Source organism: Lonchura striata, chromosome 12 (genome assembly GCF_050655825.1).
Source record: "Lonchura striata isolate lonStrDom1 chromosome 12, ASM5065582v1, whole genome shotgun sequence".
Classification (NCBI taxonomy): domain Eukaryota; kingdom Metazoa; phylum Chordata; class Aves; order Passeriformes; family Estrildidae; genus Lonchura; species Lonchura striata.
In genome coordinates this window covers 19,640,420-19,666,976 of record NC_140714.1, presented here as the reverse complement: position 1 = coordinate 19,666,976, position 26,557 = coordinate 19,640,420, and the positions used below count along the sequence as shown (strand labels likewise).

Genomic DNA, 26,557 nt, shown 5'->3' with positions numbered 1-26,557 from the left:
TTCAGTTTAGAGCGTCCTGCCTTGCTGGACACTGCCATGTCCACCTGCAGCTCGGTGTGGAGCTGTGAAAAACAACCCCAAACCTGGGTGAATTCCCCCCAGGCTCCCCCTCAGCCTCCCTGCCAGCCTCCTGGGCTTTGTCACTCTCCCATCTTGCCTCCCACTGTTTTCCAGCACCTTTGTGGATCTGGTTCTGCTCACAGGCTTTGCATTTGGATTCCTGCACCCTTTGCCAAAATCCCACAGTCCTTTCCTCAAATCCTCAAAATTCCAGAAGAATGCTTTGCTTATCTTTTCCTGGTTCCTTCTTTGACCCAATTCCTGGTTCCTTCTTTGACCCAGAGCTGAAGGAATGCAGTGACAGCCTCAGCTCTGCCAGGAGAATTCAACCAATTAATATTGGTTCAGGAGCTGATGGATGAGCAGATGCCACTTCAATTCAAAAGTGATGTGCTAACAAGGGCTTGTGGGAAATTTCTTATTTCACCAAAGAATTACTCAAATTGTTGAGTGCAGGCTAATGAAGAATTACTGGTACACAAAGTTTTACACATTTAAGTCTTAATCAGAAACTTGTGCAATGTCGTTTATAGAATTGTCCTGATTCAGATGTGGCTGTTAAACCACTTTTGTTAAGAATAAATAGATGCCATGGCACAGAATAAACACTGATATCTGATGAGCATCACTGGAAATGAACTGATTACTTACTGAAGTAATTATTTATAGACAAAGATACCAGGGATGAACCATAGAGTCAGGATCATCATTCTTTGATACAGTTGAAAAGAGTCATTTGTGTGAGATGAATCCTTCAAACTAATACTTCTTATCCAGTGCTTGTCTCTCTACCTATTTTCCACACCTTTGTATTATCAGCTATCAATTTATATGAAAAATGTCCCTTATATGTTGCTCTGTGCCCCACTGGCTGTGGTAAACTGCTCCAAATCCCACCTTCCTGCATCCTGCACCTCCAAGTGTCACTGGATGCACGCTCAGCAGAGATATTCTGTCATCAGTTTTTTATTCTCCTGGTTTCAACTGCACACTGAATACTGAGATTATAAAAAGATATGATCTCATTGCTGAAGTGTCTCCAGCCACCAGTGGACTTAAATTGTTTTCCTTATTCAACAAGCAAAATGCAGCATTTCACAGCTCTTTTGAACACAGCTGTGGAGCTCTTAATTCAATATTAGTGTAAACCCCAATTGTGCTGGATTACCAAAAGGCTAGAGGGGAGATGAAAACTTGTTGGCCATGTTAGCAGAGGTGCGGTGGTTCCTCTTCTCCAGGAATAAGACACAAGTTCAAGTCAGGAGGGAAAATCATTGAAAAATTGGGAATTTATGGTGCTTGTCTTGTCCACAGTCACTTTTGTGCAAATGGTGACCAGAGAGCATCCAAGAATGTATTTCCCAAATCTTAGGGCCAGTACCTGTGCCCAGAGACCGAACTAAGCAGGAAATTCCATAAGCAGTAATTCCTGCACTGTTCTTTCATCACCAGCATCAAACCTCTCCAGGTGCTGCCCTGAAGTTACACATAGAGGATTTTCAACACTCTCAGCAAAGCCTCCTCGTGTGAAGGCACCTCTGTTTTGATCTTGTTCCATCTGGAGGTCAGTGAAACTCACTGGAGTCATCTCCAGCAGGAATCCTTGGTGTATTAGGGATCATCTATATGTTATTTTCTTGGTTTGAAAAGCCAGGTGTCTGCTAAGGAAGGCAGGAGCCTCCCCTGAAATGGAAAATGTAAACCCCCTCCCTCTGAATTATTACAGTTTTGAAATTAAAGGTCTCTCAGGTAAAGATATGGGAATAGGAATAACAGTTCTTTACTAGGAGAACTGAAAAAAAACCCCAAAAAACAAAACCAAAAAATACAAACGTAATAGGACAAACAAAAAAACCACAAAAACCCCTGCCAGAGTCAGAACATGCCTGTCCCCCTGTGTGTCAGGGAGGTGTCTCAGCCCCATCCCAGGGGGGCTCAGCCCTCCTGCAGTGCCAGCTGTGCTTCTGCTGGAGCAGGATCCTGCACAAGGGGGGAGTTTTCCTCTGGAGCTCCAGGGCTGGGGGAGATGGGCCTGGGCTCCTCTGGGAATGCAGGGGGAAGGAAGCTGCTCCTCTGGGAATGCAGGGGGAAGGAAGCTGCTCCTCTGGGAATGCAGGGGGAAGGAAGCTGCTCCTCTGGGAATGCAGTGGGAAGGAAGCTGCTCCTCTGGGAATGCAGGGGGAAGGAAGCTGCTCCTCTGGGAATGCAGGGGGAAGAAAGCTGCTCCTCTGGGAATGCAGGGGGCAAAGGCTGCTGTGCTGTTCCAAAATCTCAGATTGTATCCAGGTAGGAATGCTTGGCTCCTCCCCTGGGCAGAGCCTCTCCCCATGGATGATGGAATTTTCTCAGCCATGCAGGGACACTCAGTGGCCATGAACAGCAGAGATCTCCTGGAGGGAGGATTGGCTGTGGGAGAGATAAAGAAAACTGCCCAAAGAACAGCAGAGAACTGCCCCAGCTGGTTCTAACAGCTGGCAGTAGAACCCCCCACCTCAGCCACATCTGGCACTGCACCCCCAGACAGCTGTGTGCACTAAAGCTGCTTTCTAGGCTGGCTTTCATAGTGACTTTTGCTTTAACTCCATCTCCATGTGCAAAACCTGCCAGGGCCATTTTGTATTCACATCTTCTCTTGCAGTGGAGCAGAATTTGTGAGCATTCAACTGCAAAAAGCCTCTTCATGTATCTGGTTTGAAGTGAGCACAAAGATAATACAAAACACTCAGAATCTCTTGTGTTCCTCTAATTTCAGTGCTCAGAGTCCCATAAATTATCACTTGATGGGCCTTTAAGATTCTGCCTCAGTGGAATTTATTGGGCAATATCAAAAGCAAACAAGTGGAGAATGAAACCCAGCTTCCAATCTAAGGGTAGTGTTCCATGCTGAATTGTCCACAGAAACTATAATTGCTTTCTAGCAGGAAGCAAAAGATGTTAAATCTCTTTCAGAAGTAGAAATTAGTTATGCACAGATCAAAATCTATTCATATGCAAAGACCACTCATCAATAAATTGCAGCTGCCTGAAAATAGCTGCAAGCCAGTGGAGAATATTCTGTGTGTTTGTCAAGTTAATCACTTACATAAAATTGCATGTTGGATGACACTGATGAAGCTCATGATTTTCAACTATTTCCTTGGCCTACAGAGTGATTACTCAAAAAGTATTTCTTCAGAAAAAGAACTCATCAAGGATCTTTTTGACAAAATGCTTTTTCATTGGAAAATAAGATTCACACCCAGTTTTGCATGGAAAGTTCAAAGTTTTGCATGGAAACCAATTTATTTTGGTGAAGATTTTGTACGGGAAGGTCTCAAAGCTCTAATTCAATGTTTCTGGTTTAGATGAGGCGTCCCTTCATTCCAAATCATCACATAGTCTAGGCCAATTGCTCTGAACAAAGAAGTTCCAGGATTTTTCTCTTATTTTTGTATATTTATACAAAGTAAACCAGTTCCATCAGGAGAGACTTAAAGAAAAAAAAAATCAAACCCAAACAAAAAGAAGCAAAGCAAACCAAAACCAAACAAACCCCCCCACAGAAAAGAAAAAAAAAACCAAACCCCCCAAAATAAGCAAAACAAACAAACAAACAAAAACAAACAAACAAACAAAAAAAAAACAAAAAACCAACCAACCAACCAAACAAACAAACAAACAACAAAATAAAAACCAGCTACCAGAGGTGTGGGAGCTGCCCTGAGTGGCTCTCCCAGAGCCCCTCACACAAAGCCCAAATCCAGGGACACGTGGCAGAACTGGAGGCTCCAGCTCTGCCTTTCAGCCCAGTGTCACCGTGTCCTGTGACTTCCTTGGGTCATGTGAGGATGGGCTTGGCTCTTGGGAGGGTCTGAGAAGCTCCAGCTGCTCTGGGGGTTTGAGCCCAGCTCAGGCCAGGACAGGACCCCTGTGAAATGCTGATTTCCTCTTGCTGCACACTGCAAGCAGCAGCAAGGCTGGGACAGAAGAGAATAACCCAGAGTGAACGTGGGGCACTGAGGAACTCTTGAATGTGACCTGAGAGTGGTGGTCATAATCAGATATCCCCTTATCTTCTGGGCACAGAGGGAGAGCAACAAACAGTACTAAACAGGGTTATCTGTTTTTATTTTAGTGTGATCTCACAGCTCTGATTTGATGCTTTGGAAGCTCCAGATGTATGAAACCAGATAATTCCTTTTTTATTCCTTGTTACTTCACACTATTTCCCAACTGGTTCCCACTATCACTAACAAAGTCATTTTGCCATTCTTGGAAATCTCTTTATTGCTTTTAACTTAATCTCAGAGCCAGTAAAACATTTAAGATCTGCTAATTTCAATTACTCCCTTGAGTGACTTGGCTAAGTGGTTTCTGGTGGAGACACAATTTGAGCCCTTCTCTGCTTTAAATCCAAAGCCTTTGTAGTTGGCTCATTATCATCTAAAATTTGCCATGATATTGTTGTGTATATTTTTATTGTGCATGCTGTCTTAAAACCACAATATTTCCTTAGTAACACACAGCTCTATGAAGAGAATTAAGTGGCACAAAGCATCAGACTCGAATATTCAGGTAGAAAGGGAAGCTGGAACTGCTGGAGCTGGGTAATGAGAGTAACTTCACCAGGCAGGAGCTGTGCCAGCCTCCAGCCACACGAGGCTGGTGCTGAGCTCCTCACTGCTCTCATCATGTGGGACAAATGCAGAATTTAGGAGCTGATTTAAATTCAAGATCAGTTCTAAAAGATGGACCTGGCACGTCACGTTCAGCTCACAGCAGAGCCACTCTGTTGGCTTTTTTCATAAAGGACATCTTAAAACTTTTTTTTCCTTTTTCTGGCCATATTCCATGCTGGAAGGAGAAATACTTCTCTCATGTGGTTAGAAATACTCACTTGGCCAATGATGTCATACAGCAGGGCTATGGAATGATGTTCTCTGCTGCCATCAGTGATTAACACACTGCATCCAGCCATTAGTTATCTTTAACCAGCTTAGCACTCTGGTCTTTTCCAGTATTTTCTAATGGAAATCACAACATTTGTTGTATTTTTAAATTCTTTTTAACCAGTCACAGCTCAGCACTCTGGTCTTTTCCAGTATATTCTAATTTTTTTTATTATTATATTTAACCAGTAACAGCTCAGCACTCTGGTCTTTTCCAGTGTATTCTGAATTATATTTTTGTTATTTTTAACCAGTCATAGCTCAGCACTCTGGTCTTTCCAGTATATTCTAATTTTTTTTATTATTATATTTAACCAGTAACAGCTCAGCACTCTGGTCTTTTCCAATATATTCTAATGGAAGTATCAAAAGTAATTGTATTTTCTTTCTGGCTCACTTAGAAATGACTTAGGATCATATTTTTAATAAAGGCCCTTGGAAATACTTCAGGTTTTGGAAAACCTTGTCCTGCAGCAGGTTTCTGTGGGGGTACAGGCTGGCCCGCCATCACTGCCCTGTGCTGCACCCTGATTTCCTGGGTACCTTTGTTTCCTGCATATGAGAGAAAATAAAAACTCCTTTGAGTTTGAGAAGCCTTGCTGAGGGCAGGACCCCGGCGTGGGGTGCCGGACACTCCATTTCCATTCTCCAGGAGCAGCAGGAATTCAGAGGCTTTGTGATGGTGCATTTAATCAGAAATAGAGGTGTTGCCATCACTGCCACGCAGGGATTTCTCTGTCCTGCCACAGGGCACAGCTGGAGCATCAGGAGGGCAGAGCTGAACTCCCCTGACCTGGCCCACTGCCCTCGGTGTTGCTCTGTGCTTTTTCCTCGAGTTTGGCTGAATATAAATTTTTCAGTTAAAAAAAAGCAAGGATTTATTCCACATTCACATGACATCACCCCATGTGACTCCTTGGAGGTTATTTTTGTAGCCTGTGGTGATATCACTGAGTTCCTAGAAGCAGGCTGATAAATTTTAGCACTGAACATTTATTTAGTTGGGGAACTTCTGGGGTTTTTTTTTGTGTTGTTTTTTTTTTTGTTTGTTTTTTTTTTACTGCAGAGTTCTGTATTTTACTTCTCTTTTAAGCCTGGCTTTCTACAATCTGTCTGTTGGGTTGAGTCTGCTGTTCTCTCCAGAAAACCTGCAGGGGAAAATGTTCCTCTTTCTTCTCCCATCCTCTCTCTTTTTTTATTTTCATACTTTTATTTATTTGTGAGAAGTCTGGGATGACAACCCTTTAAACTTGCTTTTTAAAAACATGTTGTACACTTTCATGGGGCTTTGTGTTGCCAAGCTCCATATAAACAAAAACTCTGAGTTCAACATCTTTTTATATACTCTGTGCACCTTTATCCCAGAATTAACCCCCCAAATGTTTCTTTGGGATCTACCTGTCAAGGATTTTCAAGTTATTTGTAGAATTTTTGTACAGCACAGCTTTTTAACCCTTCCAATTCAACCACGTGGGTTTTCTGCTGTACTTTCAAAATAGTCCTAAATATTGACATGCCATATTGGTATTTTTTCTGTGTTGGAGGAACAACTCTGTGTTTATCCTACTTCATTAAGCAAAGGTCAAGCATGGCAAAATGTGCTCTCCAGGATTGTGGCAGGGAACCAGAGCATCACTAAAGCTGGGCAATAATTATGTGGAACATCCTAGGCTGTCCTGGTTTAGCAGATCCAGATTCCAACAGCTCTGGAACATTTGGATCTGCATCTAAATCTCATGTCCTAAATACTTCTCAAATTAGGAGGTGCACATGTAATGTGTATTACTAATACATTACTTATTTTTCAAGAATAGATGATTGATTTTATCAATCTCTGCATATTGAAGTAACAGCTAAAAGGATAAAATGCTTGCAGGTTGTTCAAAGACTCAAATATAATCTAGAGATTTTTATTTTAAAAAAACCCAAAAAACTAAAACCTAAAAGGATCTTTCCCTCCAAATCTAAACAGGATAAACAAAGAGCAAGATTAGCTGCCAAGAAGCAATTTGTCACAATGCAAGTTGTTTCTAAATGACAATTTAAAAGCTCTTGGCTCTGGTATTTCAAATATAAAATCATAGCAAGCCATACGCAAATCCCAAATGGCAATTTAGAGAAATAATAAAATAATTTAAAATGTCCAGAAACAGAAAATCAGCTTTCAATTCAGGAAGACCTTTCATGGATTGTGACAACACTGGAGGCCATAGGGAGAAAATTAAACTTTGTGTTTGCATGCAGCACCCTGCCTGATCCCTGACACTGCATTTGCCATGGTTTGATAGAGAATATCTACAAACACCCAGCACAGCCCCTGTTCTGTGAGTTTCTCCATTTCTTACTCAAATCTTCTCAGTCCCTGCAGGATGAGGCATGTGAGAGGTGCTTGTCTTATGAAAATACCTTTATTTTTTCTCTCATCCTTTTTTCTCCCCAGCTGAAGAGTCCTGATGCCTTCAGTTGCTTCTCATGCTGGTTAATATCTCACTAAATCCCTGGTGCTCTTTTCTCTTCCTCTGAATTTTGTTATATATAAATGGCAGTGCAGGAACACCATGCTGTGTTCAAAATGTGGGCACATCCTTCCATTCTGCAATTTAAGTAAATCCACTCTTCTGTTTTGTTGTCATCTCTCTCCCATCCTAAACTCCTGTGTGTTTCTTGTTTTAGCCATAGCTGAGCACTCAGCAGGCATTTTTAGGCAGCTCTTCCCAGTAAATCTCACCTGTCTTTATCTGGCTGACAAGAGCTGAACCAGAACCCCTGACTGTAACACACACACAGAGTTTAATTTAGGTTGTCTTTTCCTAGACTGTTGCTTTGCATCCACTTCAATAACGTGTAATCAACAATTTCATCGGCTAATATTGCACTTTTTCAATGTCTTTTAGTCTCAAGTATCTTGAAAATTTTGTTTATCAGCACATTTTCTTGCCTTCCAACTCCTGTTGTTATTTTCTATAACATTTTGAAGAAATCACATGGGCTTTCCTCAAACCAGCCAATACCTGTGGCAGGTAAATTAATTACAATGTATATGGAATTTTGAACAATAGATGAAAAAATAATTAACGTCTTCAGCTCTGACTGTATCTAAAGATATTGTTGCTCATGTGAGTGCGATAAACAGCTGAGTAAGCAGGGCTGCCCTTTGAGATCCACTTTACATATGCAAAAGCTGCTCTTTGTGGGATCAGTTTCCAGCTGCTCAGGCTGCAGGTTCCCAGCCAGAAACTCGTGGGCTGCTGCCAAATGGGGAGATTCCAGTCCCTGCACACCTCAGCCTGCCCTGGCCTTGCTCAAGGAGAGCTGGGCTGGTGTCAGGCAGGAAAAAGAAATAAAGAAAAAACCAAAAACCTGACTCGGTGTGAGTGAGAGGGCAGAGAGGGCTGCAAGGGGAAAAGGGGCTGTGCCTTTGGCACCCTTTGGATTTTACAGCCTTGGCAAAGTCTTTTACAAAATGCTATCTTCAGTATGTTCTTATTTTTTTGAAAGACTGCCCAGGTTTCTGCTGCAGCAGAACAATCCCATTTACTCAGGATATAATTACAGGTCCATGTACTGTTAATCTGCACCTCAGCCCTAAAGCACAGCACTGCTCCTACTTTTGATTCACAGAGGAAAAGATGATGTTCAGAGAATTTAACCAAACACTGCTTTTCTCCTTTTTTTTTTGACTAAATCTTGGCTTTCTCACTGCTGCAGAGGGAAACTTGAACCTTTTAACAAAGCCATGAACTGCTGGTCAGACCTGTGCCTTGCTGTAAGCCCATCACCTGTGAGGAGGTTCCACTCATACTGCTCCTGCTTGTGCCTGGAAATTGAGCCAAAAAATTCAAAGTTCTTTAAGGAAACTTGAAGCCTGACTCAGTTAATCTGTCTGATCGTGTGAGACCAGTAAGAATTACTCACCAAATTATTTTAGCTGAATCCTGTGAGCCCTGTGCAGGGGAGCCCAGCTGGCTCTCCTGGTGGGAGCTCTTGGGTGGCAGCAGCTCGGGCAGACATTGATCCTGCTGCCTGATAACAGTGGGAATATCAGCGAGGAAATCGCAATATCCACCTCAGGGGAAGTGGATAAAACTAAAAGCCCAGCAGTTGGGGCTGTTAGAAGGCAGATGTATGGCACACAGCAGCAGCTGCTTCATCATGGAGTGAATTATGCTTCACACTGCCTTTCCTAATGACAATCATTAATTTGAAAATGCTAATAAAGAGCAGGGCTGTTATGCCTTGTAGTGAATAGTTGTGGTAAGAATGGTATTTATACGGGTTATTGCTTTGAAAGTTTTCTGCTGCATTGAGTTGCTGTGGAAGGATAATTCCATATTCTTGCTTTCTGTGATAAAAGTTCTCTTTGAACTGCTGTTCCTTCAGTGAGGAACATGGTATTGAATGGAAAACTGCCAATTTTCATAAGAACAAATTGTTAATTTCATAAAGGATTATTTATAATGCTGCTCAACTTCAGCTACCTAGGATTCAGCTGCCTTGTCTTTTCCAAAATAGTACTTTCAGTAATTGTTATTTTTTGAAAGCCTGCCCAGCTTTCTGCTGCAGCAAACAATCCCAATTACTCTGGATTAGTGAATTCTACAATACCAGCTATTTCAGACCAAAAACTGCAAAGTAAAGGTAATTAGGACATCGTGGCTCCTTGCCAAATTCCAAAGCAGCCTTCCTTGGCAATTATCATCCCAGCTGTTTCATATGAGTTGCTCTACAGCAGTTGCACTTCCCTCTAGGAAGAGGGATTTTATAGAAAGGGAGTCTGAGCAATTCCTACCTCTTGCCTATTTTATTATTTATTGTTCCATATCACTACACAGCAGTGGCATATTTTGTGTAAATTCTTTCCATTACTCACAAAGCCACACAAAGAGCTCAGAGCTTTCCTCAGAGAATTCTTAACTTCCTGCAAAAACAAGCAACAAAAAGCTACCAGGAAAAGTAACCAAAGACTTTTAATCACTTGAGTCTATTTCCTCTCCCTAAGAGAAACTAGGATTTTCCACCTGCTTAAGTTAAATACTCAAGTGAATTACATCATATTAAACGAAATAAATTTGTGATATTTTATTATGTCAAAGAGGAGAAGGGGTCCTATTTCTTATCCTTACTCAAAGACTTCCAAGGATTGCTCCAGAAATGGCAATTCCTCTTGAGTAGGTCTGCTTTATACAATCTCAGTAATATACTTCGTTACCACTAAAAACATGAATTTAGGCATTTGGTTGTAATGGAAATATCCAGAACTCTCCTGGTATAAACAAAGCAGAGGTGAATTAAAAATATATATATATTTAATATATAATAATACATATATGTGTATTATATTTTAAATATTATTACATTTGCATATAAATTATGCAATTTTTATTTTTAATAAAACCATGGCTGTAACCATCAATACTTCTTTAAGAATAAGTGCAGTTGACTGTTATCAAAAGATAAATGAAGAGGGAGAGGGGGGAAAAAAGAAGGCAAATAATTTTCCTTGCATTCTTATCAGCCAAGAGCATGATCCTACTTGAAAACTTGATACATCAAAATCCATTTCTTGAGGAAATAATTTATTGCTTTGTACTGAATGTTTCACACAAAAAATTATTTTGAATAGGTAATTTTGAAGTCTGAAAGCTATAAGAAGTTAGATAATTTACCCAGAGAGTGCTGGGGCAAAGCATCTGAAGATTGCCTGCCTCAGCATAAGGTATTTTTGATTCTGCTGTTCCTTATTTACAAGGATGAGGTTTTCACAAGAGGAGGAGAAAATCCACCTTGGTTTATTTTCAAAAGACAGCCTTGAAAGAGATGAATCTGTCAGGTGTGTCCTGGGGAGATGTCTCAGCACGGAACCTCCCAGATGGAAATAATGCCTGGGAGTTTCACCCTCCCTGCCTCAGGACAGCTTTGGCTTTCCTGCAATTCCAGAGCCAGCAGAGAGCCCCAGTGCCTGGGACCCTGCAGGAGCACTGCTCAGAATTCAGGTGATAGCATGGAATCCATGTAAGATCTGCCATGGGGGCATGCTGAAGCCATCAAACCCCAAGGTGGGATTATTACTAAATACATAATTACATTCTAGCAACAGAGCATTGCTATTCCTTTCCATCCATTACACTCTGTATGTGATAAAGGGGGGGAACCCCCCTTTTTTTTTTCATTTCCTGTCTAGAATTTAGTGTGTGAACATAGAACCAATTATTCCAAGTTACAAATACTTGCTGCATGAAAAGCAAAGGCTTTAGCTTGCTCTATATTTTGCTTTTGTGGTATTTCTTTGGCTTCACTATCGAATCAAATGGATGTCTCAGCAATGATGTTCCAGCAGTTACTCAAGCTCTTGTGTCACTGTTCCATTTCTGTGGAGGGCAGAAGAAAGCCTTGCATAATTTGATGCAAAGCTTCTGTCTCCACCAGAAATAGGTTTGGAGGTGAGGAATGTCTGAATAAATGAATGTGAATACCTGTGAGTATTAGATGTGTATCTCCAAAGTATTAAAAATACTCAGGTATGAGCAGGCATGTCCACACTCATTTCTGTGCAGTTGCTGAGAGATGGAACAAATCTCCTAACGCAGCACACTGGGCTCTCCTCTGAGCTCCAGCAGACTTGTATGTTTGCATTCCTTTGGCCTGATGTCTTTGCTAATTACTGCTCAAGTAATTTACTTGTTTTGCTCATAGCATTGTTTTGGGTTTTTATTATCTTGCAAAAAGAAATTAAAAGAGAAGTTTGTTCAAAAACAAGACCAAAGTGAACATCATCATTCATTTAATCAGAGTTGACTTTTTTATTGAAGCAGAAGTATATCCTGATATATATCATCAACCTGATTACTACTGGCCAGTCTAAGAAATGAATGTGCAACAGCAAAAAAGTCCTTAATGAATGAAACATCTGACAAAAACATCCCCCACCTTTATCATCAGACACCAAATGAGCCATACACGTAGGGAAGGTTTTAAAAATTGCACAGCTACACTGGTGTGTCATGTTAGAGCTCCCCAGGGGGAATGTCCTGATGCCTTGTGCTGTGACAGAGCAGTGCTAAGCCCTGTGCAGGATGTGTCCATCAGCCCAGAGTGCAATTTCCCCCAGTGCAGCTCTGGAATGCTCTGTGCTCTGCACAGGGCTGGGAAGAACTTCCCCTTGTACAGCCACCAACCCTCAGCAGCTGCACGGCCAAAATCCCAAAATCCTGCCCTGCTGGCACATCTTCATCAGTGCTCTGCTGTTCAAGGCAGGTGCTTGCAACATGATTTTTAATTGTCCTGGCCCTCAAAGCACAGATTGCTCTGTAGGACATGGAGGACAAGACTCAAAGGCTGGCTACAACAGAGGTGTGTTGCCAAAAGTAATGCAGCCCTTTGATCACCTATCTTTGTTTATCCCAATGTTTGAGATGAACTTGAAAGACAATGGATAAATAGGCTGGAGCTGAAAGCCAGACAGTTTTTTTTCTTATTTTGCATTGCTTTTTGCACCAGAATCCAGGTAATGAGAGTTGAATTTCCCTTAGTGCAAGAATGCAGGCACATGGCTAAAATGGACTTTTGTCTTTGTGCTGCCTGCATGAACCTTTGAGTGATGCAGGTATTTATGACCTTATAGACACATGTTAATTAGCTGTGCTATCTGGTAACAGCAGAGCTGCAGAGCAGTAGGATGGATTCACTGCCTGCTCTGGGTTTCCTTGTCTCTGGAATCTGCCTTTGCTGAAAGCCGAGGGTGACGTGAGCAGGGCAGGAGTGAGGCTTTCTGTACAAACACATCACACTGAGAGCACGCTTCTCACCAGAACTATAAAAAAACCACTTGGGTTTTTGATGAAGAAACAGAACAAAAATGATCTGTGAAGAGATAAAGGAAGGTTTGTGTATTTTTCAGCTACAGTCTGATAGCAGCCTCCAATCCTACTCTGTCACTACTCATTCCTTACTCAGGATTCCTTGCAGGAAAATGAAATGTTGCTGTCATCCTCTATGTTATTACAATGAAGAGCTGTAATTCTTCTGCTTGGAGAGAAACTAAGAATTGAGTGGAGTTCAGTGGCCATGAGAAATTGTCAATGCACAGCTTAATGTCATTTATCAGGTGACAAATCCTTCATGTAGCTCTCTATCAGGTGTAATTGCTCTGCTGAAGAAAAGTTTTCATTATATGTTCAGGCTGGCTTCTAAAAATGTTTGTCAGGAAAGAGCTATTTATGCTTTGTTATTTTTAAACTGTAGTACCTAGCTCTGAAGAGATTTTGTTGTGGTTAGACTTTTTCAGAAAGTCAAAATAAACCAAATAAACCAGTTTGGTTAGGTTTCAAAAATAGAATACACGTGTAAATCAAAGTGCTGTATTTATTGTCTCTGCAGTTGGAATGACTGTTCAAATAGACACAAATTATAGCCTAGATTTTTAGTTTTTAAAAAATGTGTCCTCTTTTTGGAGCTCAAATAATGCTTATTCAGATTAAGTTTTTATTCCCTGTGCAGGTGCCACTCATTGGCTCAACATCACCACATTAAATTTATAAGACATTATTCTAAAATTATTTTCATGCTTTGATATTCTCAGTATCCAGTGCTACCCCAACTGACCTGGTGCATTTGTCTTGTGCTCTTTGAAACTGTCTGTGTTCTGAAATGAGATTTACCCAGGCTCCCAGTCCTTTCCAAAATTATCTGGAATTTAACTGCTATTCCTCCAACACATTTCCAGCCATGGGGAAAAACCAGTTTTAGTCACTTGATAAAATAAATTTGTACCCATCAGACACAACAGAGAGCACTTTGAAGCCACGTGCCTTTAGGGATATTTTCTGTTTGCTTTTTTCTCAGTTATCTGTGCAAACAAATGGGCACCGCGGTGTGGAACAGCAGAGGAGGACTCGGGGATCGGCTGGGCGATGGGGAGAATTGGCTGCGAGCAGGACCTGCACTTGGCAGCTCGGGTTTCAAAGCTCTGAGCAGCGCTCCTACACCTCCCAGCTTCTTGTCACACCAGGGGAAAGTTAAATCTTGGGCAGAAGTGCTGCAAATGAGAATCTAAAACCCAGGGAAGCCACTGAGCTCAGTCTGTCTGGAGGAGTCTGAGAGAACTCCTGGGGAAGTGCAGAGCCCTGAATTTTCCTGGAAGCAAATTGCAGTGCCCTGAAAGGGGAGAGGCAGCAGCTCTGCTGCCCTGCACACAGCCAGGCCAGGGACTGCAGAGCTGCAGGGCCACAGGCTGCCTGCAACTCCTCCTCTGCAGCAAATAAACTGCTGCAGAGCTCCCTGAGAGATCTAAGAATCTTCAGCATAAAATTATCAAAGAGGAGGGGCTAATATAACTTTATTTTTTCAGTAAGAGATTGTTGTTTACTGTTTATAGAGATGCACTCTCAGAATAATTTAATTACTGCAAGGCTTAATGAAAAGCTGTTTCAATTTATACTCTGAAGTGCTCCCACACAAACTGGTATTGAAAATCTACATAATTGATATTTTCATCCAACATATTTATTGTTAATTTTATAGAAAGACACCCAAGAACCAGATAAGTATGAACACCTAATAGATTATAGTAAAGATATTTCCATATGGAAGACAGAGATTTGGCTCCCAAGATTTGACTGAAAAGCTGCTGTACAGGGTGAGAAGAGCATGCACTGTAACCAGCCCAACAGCAATCACCTTTGGCTGGATATGAATAAAGTAAAAAATTGATTATTTGTTCAGGACAAAGCAACAAAAATAATGGTTTTCATTTCAGCAAAACAAGTTAACTCCACTGTTAACAGCTTCATATATAAGGTGTCCTGTTGTTGTAAGGTGATTTATATGATTTAAATTCTCAGTGCATGAAAAACCCAAACTAAAAATTATATTTCCACTACTTTGAACACTTTAGTGACACAGGGAAATAATAAAGCCTTTCAGCTGGATGATAAAATATAAATAGTTTATGCATCATTGTACAAATAAGAGATGCCTTATTTGGCTTCTCTTTTAGCTGCTAATGCTTGATTTGTTCAAGGCCACTTTCTTCATGGTCTCTATATGCTGGACTTCATTTGTATCTCACTTGACTTAAACTTTTTCCTAAGCAATGTTCTCTTACTAAAAACAAACAAACAAACAAGAACAACAACAACAAAAAAAACAACCCAAAAAACCAACTTATGGAGGAATAAGAGGATAATTTGTAGCATAATCAAACCTTGCAGAAGGACAATGCTTGGACTGTGTCTGGATAAAATGGCAAAGTTTGTCTACAGCACTCCATGGCTTGAGGAGGAAGGGAGGAAGATTTGATACACAAAATTCCATAAGAAAGTGTGTATGTGCATTTCTTCTTTTTCCCAGACAGCATTCTACTCCTAATTCTTGCTGCTCATTCTTCTGAGGCTTAGGGGTATTAAGGATACAATCAAAGTTACGTGGTAGCACTTCAAATATTGGGATGTTTTTGGAGAACCCCCAACTAAAGACAGGGAACACAGGAATATTGCACACAGCAAATGGAATAACCACAAATAAGGAAAGGTTTCACTTTTCCATGCTCCTTCCCAGCAGTCAGGGTGAAAACTCTTCTCAAAGATGGGGAGCATCCCTCCCATGAGGAGGCTGAGGTGGCTTTGCCCGTGTGAAAAGCCACTGGAGGAAGGGAATTGCTCCCCAGGCAGACTGGGCTTACAGCTCAGGATAACGCTGATGCCACAGCCCAAAGCCCAGGGTTTTCATTCTCCTCTAATCACTGCTTTTCCTACATTAGGAACCCTCCAGATGGCCAAAATGCAAGATCTGATTGTATGCCTGGGCAAATGGAAGTCCAATACCTGCACATTCACACTTTAAACATCTCGCCACAAACACAAACCAGATCAGCCTCGGGAAGAATGCTGATAATTTTCAGTTTATTTTGGAAAGTTTGTTCAGTTTTTGTTTCCCTTCTACTTCAGTTCTGTAATTTTTCAGTTTCCCTGTTTGCTTTTCTGTTTCTTTCTTGCAATTATTGTCTTCCTTTGCATGTGCTACATTGTTTAACTCTGAAATCTGGCTTGCTTTCCTCCAGATCTGTGTTTATTTGCTCCATGACTACACTCCTTCACTGTTCTGGTCTCTTAAAAGAAGTTTAAAAGTTTATGAAAGGTGTTTGGCAAAACCTCCTCTTCTTGAGTTGGTTTTTTCCCCTTTCCTTCCTTCTTTTCAAGCCCCTCATTGTGTTTATATTTTATATTATAGTATTTGAAGATCCTTTTGCATATTTTGCTAAAATCTGTACTACTCTCCCATATTACATGGGTATACTTAGTCTAAAGCCATGTGAATATTTATCGTACACACTGCTTTGAGTGTATTTTTGTATTTTCCCCATATTTTTGTATTTTTTTCCCCAGGGCTAGGTTTTGCAGTCAGATACATGGACTCCTGTTCAAGTTGTATAAATAAACTGGATCTGTGCATCATGGGACTTGTTCAGTTGAAATGTGATATTGAGAAGTTACTCTGTAAGAATTTGAAGAGAATTATTTAGATTTAAAATTTTTCCCTCAGTGGATACCACCTTGATCTGGATTTGGTTTTCTGGTAGGTATGAGCCCATGGCAATGGAAATGAGGAAAATTAGAGAGTAAGGTCTTTTCTTAATAGCTGGGATCTCAGTGTGGTTTGTCTTGTAAAAGGGTGCTATAAAAGCTTAAGTATTTCTTTTAGCAATGTCCCCTAAATTGAAGGCATTATTACAGTGGAATCAGTGGTAGCTTTCAGAACAAATGGGAATCACAGCATTTTAGTCATGGAAACCTCTGTTTCAGCCCTCCAGAGTTCCTGGTTGCCATCCCCATTCCAATCCCCTATTACCTGGCAACCCCACCTCTTCCTGGGGGGCACTGAGACCTGAGGACTCTCTTGTGTTTTGGGATTTTTTTCTATTTGTTGCTTAGGAGAGGCAAACCCAACAGTGCTGCTTTTTCCTTGTCCTTGCTATGCCTCTCTGAGGTTAATGTGACTTTAACCAAACTCAGGTTTTGGTTTATATCAGAACTGTCTTCCATAGAGAAATCCAAAATAAGGCTGAGAATTTTGCTGGTGGCTCTTTTTTAGACTAACACTTATTTAATTAACAATTAATATAACTTACATGACTGTAGATGCAAGTGTGTAATGTTCTTTAAAAACAGTTCTAAGAGAAATGTTTTCCTTTGCAAGCGCTACCCTGAGAAGCTGTATTTTGGGGTGCTAATTTGTATACTATTTTGATGTGCCATTCTGCACGTTTTCAAAGCTAAAATAAGTGAGTTAGCAGCGAGCAGAGCCCTTCGGTGTCCCTGCTTTTCTATGGAGGCTGTGCAGAGTCACACAGGGATTGCTGCCTGACGGCTGGTCCCTGTCTCCTCCAGGGAAAGAGCTTGCACGCTATTTGGTTTTATTTCTTTCTTTATTTCTCCCCAGATACCTTTCCCAGTAGCTCACACCCCACCCCTGAGCACGTTCCGCCCCTGGGGAACCGCTGCTGCTCCCTGCAGAGCCGGCCTCGGCCGCGCACAGGTAGGACACGGCTGGCTCTGCCCAGGCACGGCGGCGCTGCCCGCCCGGCTCCGGGCTCCGCTCCGGGCTCTGCTCAGGGCTGCGGGCTCTGCTCCGGGCTCCAGGCTCCGGGCTCCGGGCTCAGGGCTGCGGGCTCTGCTCCGGGCTCAGGGCTCCGGGCTGCGGGCTCAGACCTCTGCTCCGGGCTGTGCTCCGGGCTCAGGGCTCTGCTCCGGGCTCCAGGCTCCGCTCCGGGCTCCGGGCTGTGCGCAGGGCTGCGGGCTGTGCTCAGGGCTCAAGGCTCTGCTCCGGGCTGTGCTCCGGGCTGCGGGCTGTGCTCCGGGCTGTGCTCCGGGCTCAAGGCTCTGCTCCGGGCTGTGCTCAGGGCTCAAGGCTCTGCTCCGGGCTCAAGGCTCTGCTCCGGGCTGTGCTCCGGGCTCAGGGCTGTGCTCCGGGCTCCGGGCTCTGGGCTGTGCTCCGGGCTCTGCTCCGGGCTCAGGGCTGTGCTCCGGGCTCCGGGCTCTGGGCTGTGCTCCGGGCTCTGCTCCGGGCTCAGGGCTGTGCTCCGGGCTGTGCTCAGGGATGCGGGCTGTGCTCCGGGCTCAGGGCTCTGCTCCGGGCTGTGCTCCGGGCTGTGCTCCGAGCTCCGGGCTCTGCTCCGGGCTCCGGGCTGTGCTCCGGGCTCCGCTGTGCACGCCGCGGGGCTGCTCCATTCTCTAGTGCCCGGTCAGACTCCCGAGGGCCCGGCTGGGGCAGGGCTGCAGCGGGGCGGCCCCGGGAGCTGAGGGCGGCGGTGCCTGTGAGGCGGCACAGCGGTGCCCTGAGGGGCGCCCGCTCCAGCCCCCGCTCATGCCGCTCTCCCAGGCCGGGTGACGGGCAGGGCTGGAGGCGGCGCCGGGATCCCTTGGGATCCCTGTTTCGCCCCCTGCTCCCTCCCCGAGCAGCGCCTCAGCCGCTCCCAAATGGCGGCGGGGCGGCCGATCGGCAGCTCGGCGCTCCCGCGCCAGGCGGGCGGGCGGGAGCGGCAGGCAGGCGGGCGCAGGCACGGCGTGGAGCGCCGAGCGCGCGATGGGCGGGGATAAATGTCTGCCTGGGCGCGGGGCCGCCATTTTCTCTGAGGCGCGGAGCGAGCGGCGCCGGACGGGACCGGGGCGCGGGGGACCCGCCGGGGGCCCGGGACACAGGTACGGGCGGCCGGGGAGCGCCCGGGCCGGGCGGGAGAACCGCTCCCTGTATTTCCTCTCCTTGCAGCGCTCCGTTCCGCGCTGGCGCCGCTCCGGGCTCGGCCCCGGGCGCGCTGACCCGGCCGCTCGGCCCCGGCGGACACGGGGGAAGAAGCGGGAGAAGCGGGCGGCTTCGCCCCGCGGGGGGATTGCCCGGGCCGGGGGATCGCTGTCGAGAGGGCCGGGGCGGGGCGAAGGTCGGGGGGAGCGGGGCTGGGTCGTGGCCGCCGCCTGTCAGCGCCAGCGCGGGTGGGCCCGCGGCGCTGGGCGAGCCGTGCCCCGGGCAGGGGGAATGTGCAGTGGGATGGATGGCAGCCCGCACAGCTGGGCGAGCCGTGCCCGGGCAGGGAGGGTGAGCAGTGGGATGAACATCCCGCACAGCTGGGTGAGCCGTGCCCCGGGCAGGGAGGGTGAGCAGTGGGATGGATGGGCATCCCGCACAGCTGGGTGAGCCGTGCCCGGGCAGGGAGGGTGAGCAGTGGGATGGATGGGCAGCCCGCACAGCTGGGCGAGCCGTGCCCTGGGCAGGGAGGGTGAGCTGTGGGATGAACATCCCGCACAGCTGGGCGAGCCGTGCCCTGGGCAGGGAGGGTGAGCTGTGGGATGAACATCCCGCACAGCTGGGGCTGTGCCCTGTGCAGGGAGGATGAGCGGTGGGATGAGCATCCCGCTCAGCTGGGGCTGTGCCCTGTGCAGGGAGGATGAGCGGTGGGATGAGCATCCCCACAGCTGGGGCTGTGCCCTGTGCAGGGAGGATGAGCGGTGGGATGAGCATCCCGCTCAGCTGGGGCTGTGCCCTGTGCAGGGAGGATGAGCGGTGGGATGAGCATCCCGCTCAGCTGGGGCCGTGCCCTGCCCACAGCCGGGGCTGTGTTGGCCCGCTCTCCTCGGGTCCCCGCTGTGATGCTGTAGCTTTGTCTCTCCTGTGCTTCCAGCAGGGCTGCCTGACCCTCCTGTTATTGTCATCCCCAGTCTGCTGGACTGGGAGGAGAAAACGCCTTTAGGTGTATCAGCTCAACGGAATTCTTTCTGCTCGGGCATTCTTTGGTCTGAATTGCTCGCTTGGTTATTTTTTGCAACTTAAAATCCATTAGACATTGGCAGACAGGAGTAAGAGTATTCTGTGTCCTGAGTCCTTGTCAGCTGTCCAGCCCTGGCGTGTAGCAGTGCTGCTCCTGCAGAGCCCAGGCTGTCCTCTTTCTGCCTCTCTTTATCTCCAGCCTGGCTACACTCATCAGTAACCTGCTGGTCCTGCTGCTGTCTGTTGTTCACCTCGCCTGTGACAGGCCAAATAACTTGTGCAGAATTGTTTTCCTTCTTAGCCTTGGAGTGACATCCATAAATGCAGGGGCTTCAGCTGGGCCAGTGAGACTGCAGAACCAGTTGTGGTGGGATTGCTGCAGCACAGTTTGTGCTGCAGCTGCAGGTTGTGGGTGTGCAGAATCAGGAGGATCTACAGTGGTGTAAGACTCAGAATCTTTCCAAAACTGAAGCCATATATCTGAAGATGTTTTTTATTTCAATGCTTCAGAAAAACTCAGCTGCAGCTTTTGCCTGAAGGATCACTGCATTGTGCCAAACTGGAATGGGCATGCTGATTCTTCAGGAGGTGTCTGCAGTGTTGGTGCAAAATGAGAGATTGAGTTGATGAATGTGAGAGTTAATTCCAGGCAATTCTCTTAAATCTCTTCTGGGGACACCCACTCAGAATGGAAGTGGCTTTAGTTTGGTTTGCCTTAATGAGAATTTTCTGCAGGCAAGCCCTGAGGCTGCAATTAATCATGAAAGATGTAGGGATCTCTGTGTGTGCTCATGAAATGAATATGGTGAGAAATTAATATGGTGACTGGCTAATGTAGTAAGCAATTTGATCTTAGATTATTAAATCAGAAGTGGAGTAGCATCGTTGGGTTTGGGCAGTGTTCTTTTCAGAGTCCTGGAATATGTTTTTCATACGGTTTGTTGCCATTCTTAATATTTTCAGGACTAGACAACTTATTGTGCAACATTGCTGATTAACCTGCTTTGAAGGAAAAGCTGGAAGTGGCAGGAAAAAAGCCTATTTTTTTCCCAAAGAAGATCTAAACCTTATTTTTTTCAGTTTAATTCCTTTTCCATTTTTTATTCTTAGCCAACCGTGCATTCTGTTCAAATTACGTATGAAGTCACTGCTGTCTCAGGGCCTGAACTTACTATATCTCATTAAAATAACTCATTTTCTGAACCACAAACATGACCCACGGAAATAATTGGTCAGCACTTCTTGGTACGCTACATCAGCAGTAATTTCTTCTGGGACATCTCCTCCCCTCCTCCCTCCAGATTATTTATGTGGCTCTTTGTGCTGTTGGAAAACCAGGAGTTGAGAAGAAACCACGTTTTCCCTGTTGGAAAACATTAAATTCAGAGTTGTTTGTTTCCAGGCTCCTGCAGGAGATGGGAACCAAAACCAATCTTCAGTCAAGATTCAGTGCAGGAGTTGAATTGCTGTTGTGGATACAGGATGTTTAAGCTGTTTTTATTTTGCTAATTCAGTTCGCAGAGCACACGACGAACTCGGGCAGTTCAGTGCAGGTTGGTATTTGGGTCTCTCTGCGCGCAGCCTGTCCTTTTGTGCTGCCAGAGTCGTTCCCTTTGCCGCACCTTTGTCACACCTCCAGCACCCCTCCGACACCCGCGGGGTTCTGCTCCTCCCCTTCCCGTTTGTCACGGCTCTGCCCTGCCTCCCCGGCTGCCAGCTGGCCGGCAGGGATTTCCGTGGGCTTGGGCTCCTCCTGGGGATGTGCTCCTGCCGTGATCCCCCCCTGACCGAGAGCAGGGGATTCCCCCACGCCTTGCCTTCCTATTTCTGTATCCTGTGGGAATGTCCTGTTCTTTGTGCCTCTGCCTAACTTTAACAATGAGAAATACCCAAGAATTGCTGGAGGAGAGGCCACCACCAGTTGCCCAGGGAATGAGGATAATGGCATTTGTGCAGCTGCATTTCCAAAACTTTCATGGCAGTTCAGGAAACAACTGACTGCAAATGAGTGGTTGAACAGGATGATTGTTCAGGATGGTTATAAGAAGTAAGTTCCTGGACCATCTTCTAAATTAGAAACACAGAAACCTAAAGAGTGTGTAATGAAAAATAGTATTTAGAGTTCTATTTATAATAAAACCGTCAAATTGCATAAGTTAAAGTGATCTTTATTTGGGGAAGCAACAAAAGTCATCAAAACAAGAAGAAAACTTGCAAAAAATAAAGATAACTTACCAGGTAGTGTGATTGAAGCATGATTTCAGTAACTTTCACATGAGTTTAATTTGTAAACAGACATGTTTACATCGTCACTGTACCGATTTTGATTGACTTTGTCTAATTGCTTATGCAAAAACCCTTTGGTATTTTCTAGTATGAAATATATCCACCGTGTATTGAGTAAGGTTGTGGAAACATTTGCTCAGCTTTACAAATTAATTGAAAGAGGAGTTGAAGTAACAGTAGAGCCTTGGCTAAAAAGTCTAAACTTATGACAAATTAACAAGGTATTTTAGCAATGAGCATGCATTAGCTCATGGCTTTTGAGACAGCATGGAGCAGATACAATTTATTCTGTATGGGTAACCCCTGTTTAGTGATGTTCTTATTGTTTCTGAAAAGAAAGTCTCTTTTGGCCCAAGCTCTGAAGAATTCTCCAAGATCTGCTGGCTCTTGCTGCGTGCGCTGTTTTTTTGTAAACAACGCTTTTGCTTTGAAAAGCAGCTGGCGCACGTTTATTCCTTTAGTGACTTGAATATTGTGTTTGTACTATAAATGTCATCTGTTTTACACAAAGTTGATTTTATTGCAGCAGTGTGTACTGACCTTTTACGGTTTAATAGAATATGGTCATTTGTGTACTGAAATGCTGCAGCGCACACAGCAGACAAGGATAAACAAAGTCGTGGTCTGGAGTCATTTGTAAATGAGAAAAGCGTTTTCAGAGCTGGGAATTAGAACTGATCATTAATAAATAGCTTGTTTACATGAGTATCCTATTGTCAGGCTTTTAAGCGATGTGGCCCATGTGATGCAAAGAGAGATTTGAAGGGCAGGGCTGCGGGTTTGGTGGCACATCAGGGTGGCCGCGGCGGGGTTTGTGTGCAGGTGTGCCAGCCCTGCTGCGCTGCTCGGAGCGGAGCGGCGGCCCCTCAAACCCGAGCTGGCCGCTTGAGGCAGAAGGGCTGGAGAATCGCCTCGCAGGTCCGAGTGCAGGAGGAGGCGCCTGTGCCGTGTTTGCCTCTGGGGACGTGCAGATGGAGGTGGCCGAGCCCCCTCGTGTCGCTCGCTGCCGGGCTCCCCTCGCTGCCTCACGCCGGGCGGAGCTGCGGCTCGGCGCCGGTACCTGGCCTGGGTTTGCCCCGCGCAGCGAGGCGCAGCTGGCGGCAGCGTTAATTCTGCCCATTCCGATGGACGAGGCGGCGCCGCGGCCACCCGTGTATTTTTAGTTCGCGGAGAGAGGGAGGCTGCGTCCCTGACTCGCGGCTGGGTGTGGTGTGGGGTTAATGCATTAATTAAAGCTGGCTCCGAGGTTCAGGCGCCGAGAAATGGCTCTGAGCCCCCGTTAGAGTTTCCTCTTACATCAATTGTTTCACCGTAGAACAAGCTGGAGTTCTGAAAGTGGGGATTTTTGGAACACTGAGTTGACAGATTACCAAGAGAGAGATGCAGGATAGTGCAGAAGTAGAAGAAAGATGTCTCTAATGCTTTTGTAGGGGAAAACCTTTAAGGTGTTATATTGAAATATTTTAACATATGACCAATTTTCCTTTTTCTGTAATTTAGTCTGCTTCCAGTGTATGTCCCTGTCAGCTCTACCAGTAATTTGTGCTGGCTTTTGCATATTCCTCTTTCTTGTTCTCAACCATTTAAGAGTTTTGCTCAAAGTCTGGTCATACTTTCAGTATTTTATAGTGGTTTTTCAGTCTATTAGCACACCACAAAAGGCACTCCTCTCTTTACTCACTTGCTATCTGTGGCAGAGATTACTAAATTATCATTCTTTTTTCTTTATTCAGATTTTCTTTCTGTGTAAGAAACGTGAGATTTTACTTAAGAGTTTTTGGTGAAACTGAAGGAGCGTGATGGGGCAGGTGAAGATGCGTGTATTCCCTTTTGTTTGCATGGAATTGTTGCAGAAATGTCGGAGCACAGAGGGAGAATCCTGCAAAGCAGAGCAGTTCTAGGGGGGTCATTAGACTTGAAGTGTTGCTGGGAATTAAAAATACTGGTTAATCATACTTTAATATTTTTTTTTAATTCCTAATTTATTGCTACCCAAAAAATGGTATGTGTATTGTTTCCAAATCATTACCATGGAAACTACACTCTTACAAATTTCTTGTAAAGGAGAAAGTAAACTGGATTTTAATTTCACTTAATGTGCAGGTAAGAGTGCCTGTAATTGCCTCTTGCAGCTTTCACTTGGAAAGGTGTATTTTGATAGATGGGAACTTGGTGTTGTTTAAACTTTACTTTAGAAACTTTGTTCCAAAGTTTCTCTGAAAGTTACTCATATTTATGGCACAGGATGTGACCCCACCTTCAAAGGCCAGAAGACCTTTTTTTTTCAATTCCCGAAGTTCAGAACTTACCTAGTAATTGTTAATTCCAAGAATACTGTTGGGTTAATATTTTCCTTACTTTGATGATTTCTGATAGCAATTTAATTCCTTCAGGTCTATTGCATAACCCCATTAAAATATTTTTTTCAGTTCTTGTGTATTGTGTTTTGATTTGATGTGTTTGGGTTTGGTGTTTTTTTTTTTGGTGAAACTTGCATTATAAAATTCACACATTAAAAGTACAGCAGAAGTGTCTAAACTTTCTTTACTCTTGGTTTTTCACAAGGCTGATGCTTAGATTTTAAAACAAACATATGCAGTACTGGTGCTACTGTGTGCAAATAACAAACATCTCTGATTATTCCCGGGCTTGCAGGTTTAAGGAGAGGTAAATATGTTGATGATCAGTCAGTTTGAATTCGATTGAGAGAGAAAAGTGTGCGAGAGCACCTGTGCCAGCTCAGCGACTCCCTGCTTTTCCCAGGCTTTCTTCTCCCTCTGCCTGCGATACCTTTGGGAAGCGGTGTGCAATCAATGCCGATGTGGAGGGTGAGCAGGCAGGAACCTGTTTGTGGTGCTGGGACGGGAGGGTGCAGCTTTCCCTGGTGCCTAATTAGAAAGCTAAGCACTTTTGGTCACCTGCAAGTCAAGCTGCTGGCTATGGAGCAGACTCTCTTCTGGTAAAGCAGCATTTCTGCCTCTGATCACGGGGCTCACAAGTTTGGGGTGGTGTTATCTTTATGTGGAAACATGGCAAAAGCCCGTTTGGAGTTCAGTGCTGGGGAGGGGCTGCTCAGGCTGCTTGGCCTGCAGAAATGGGATAAAAGGAGCTCTTTAGGGGATGGGTCATGTGCCTGGCAGAGAATGAAGTTAAGGAACTTCCAGTGTGCTGCAGCCAAAAGGAGCTACAAAGTGTGCAAGGCTCTAATTTTATTCTGACATTTGACAAGAAATACACTCAATTCTGAATGACATCATCCCTGTGTGCTGAAGCTTTGGAGCAAGTAGAAAGCGGACACAGGCAAGAACAGTGCTGCAGCAGAGCCTTGGGCTCACAGTGGTGCAGGGGATTGATTTCAGCTCAGAAACGGAGCAGAGCTTGCTCTTGGATTTCTCCAACCTTTTAAGTTGCCTGTGTAACTCACTCACTGGCAATGGTGAGGTTATAAAAAGAGAGCCAGCTGATGTTGCAATGTAAGCACTGCCCCTGTAGTGGAAAGACTGTCCTTTGGCATGCTCCCTGCTGCTATTTTTACCTATTCCAGTAAGATCTGCCCTTGTGATGTTGAATTACAGGACAGTACCTGGAATCATTTTCTGTTACAAAGTGCTGTATGTGCTGCAGAAAATGTTCAATAAAATTGGGCGGATTGACACTGAGACTGTCTTACACTGAAAAATATTTTTTACTCTGTCAGCTATCTCTTGTAGCTGTGACTACAAGAGATTCTTTCACTTTTGTTTGCGTATTTTATGTCTGGCAGAGTTTCTTTTTTTAAATTTTGGGTTCATTTGTATATTGATTATTTTGTCTTTCTCAGTTTTTCACGTGGAGACTTTAAATAGGCAGTGTGAGTTTTAAACATGGGGATTAACAGTGTAGCCCAGGAATCAGTGGAGTACAAGGTTTTGTCCTAATTTTTAAAAGGCCAGGCTGATGTTGACTAAATTTTATTTTGTATTCCTGCACACTATAGGAAATTAATGACTTTTCTGGGAGTAAATTAGTAGCACTTCCAGTGACAAAATGCTGTATCTATCCAAATATTTGTAGTGGAAACTGGAGCAAACAGTGAGAATGGCCTGACAGTGAGACAGGGGGTTCAGTGGCACAGGTATCACATAGAGATGTGTGATCGCTGAAATGTCTGACATTTGTGATTACCTTATCTCAGATACAAGGTGTGTTTTCTAAAACCATCCATCCATACTTCAGAAGTGCTTGGCAACACTGAAACCCAAACCTCAAGCTTTTGTGCTGGCTCTTTGTGCATTTAGCAGTAGGTTTGGGGCAGAATCTTTCCAAAGCAATGGTTTCATCTTGAAGTGTGATGAGTGATGAACTTGTGCTTTCAGCATTCCCCTCACAGGCCCCTGCTGGCCTTGCTCCTGCTCCTCAGAGCACCTCAGGTGGAAATCCTGAAGGCAGGGAACTTCCTCCAGGACACAGGGGCTTTCTTCTCCCTCTGCTCTGCCATTGTCTTGCGTGAACAATTCCAGTCAGGTTTAATTGAACCTCTCATCTGCAGT

General features: G+C 44.6%; 1 protein-coding gene across 7 annotated transcripts in view; it reads left to right on the top strand.

Annotated features, from left to right (window-relative positions):
* The window catches only part of RAF1 (Raf-1 proto-oncogene, serine/threonine kinase), a 63,821-nt gene that overhangs the window by 7,420 nt on the left and 29,844 nt on the right, over window positions 1-26,557 (top strand). For 2 of the 7 annotated variants that reach the window (XM_021530453.4, XM_021530450.4), the window contains exon 1: window positions 18,529-18,682. The exons of 2 other annotated variants lie outside the window; for them this stretch is intronic. The gene's annotated coding sequence lies outside the window, so the exon portion shown is untranslated. Of the gene's footprint in view, window positions 1-17,448; window positions 17,520-18,528; window positions 18,683-26,557 lie in introns of those variants that run through there. 3 more of the 7 variants (XM_031505991.3, XM_021530452.4, XM_021530451.4) reach the window with 2 other exon arrangements.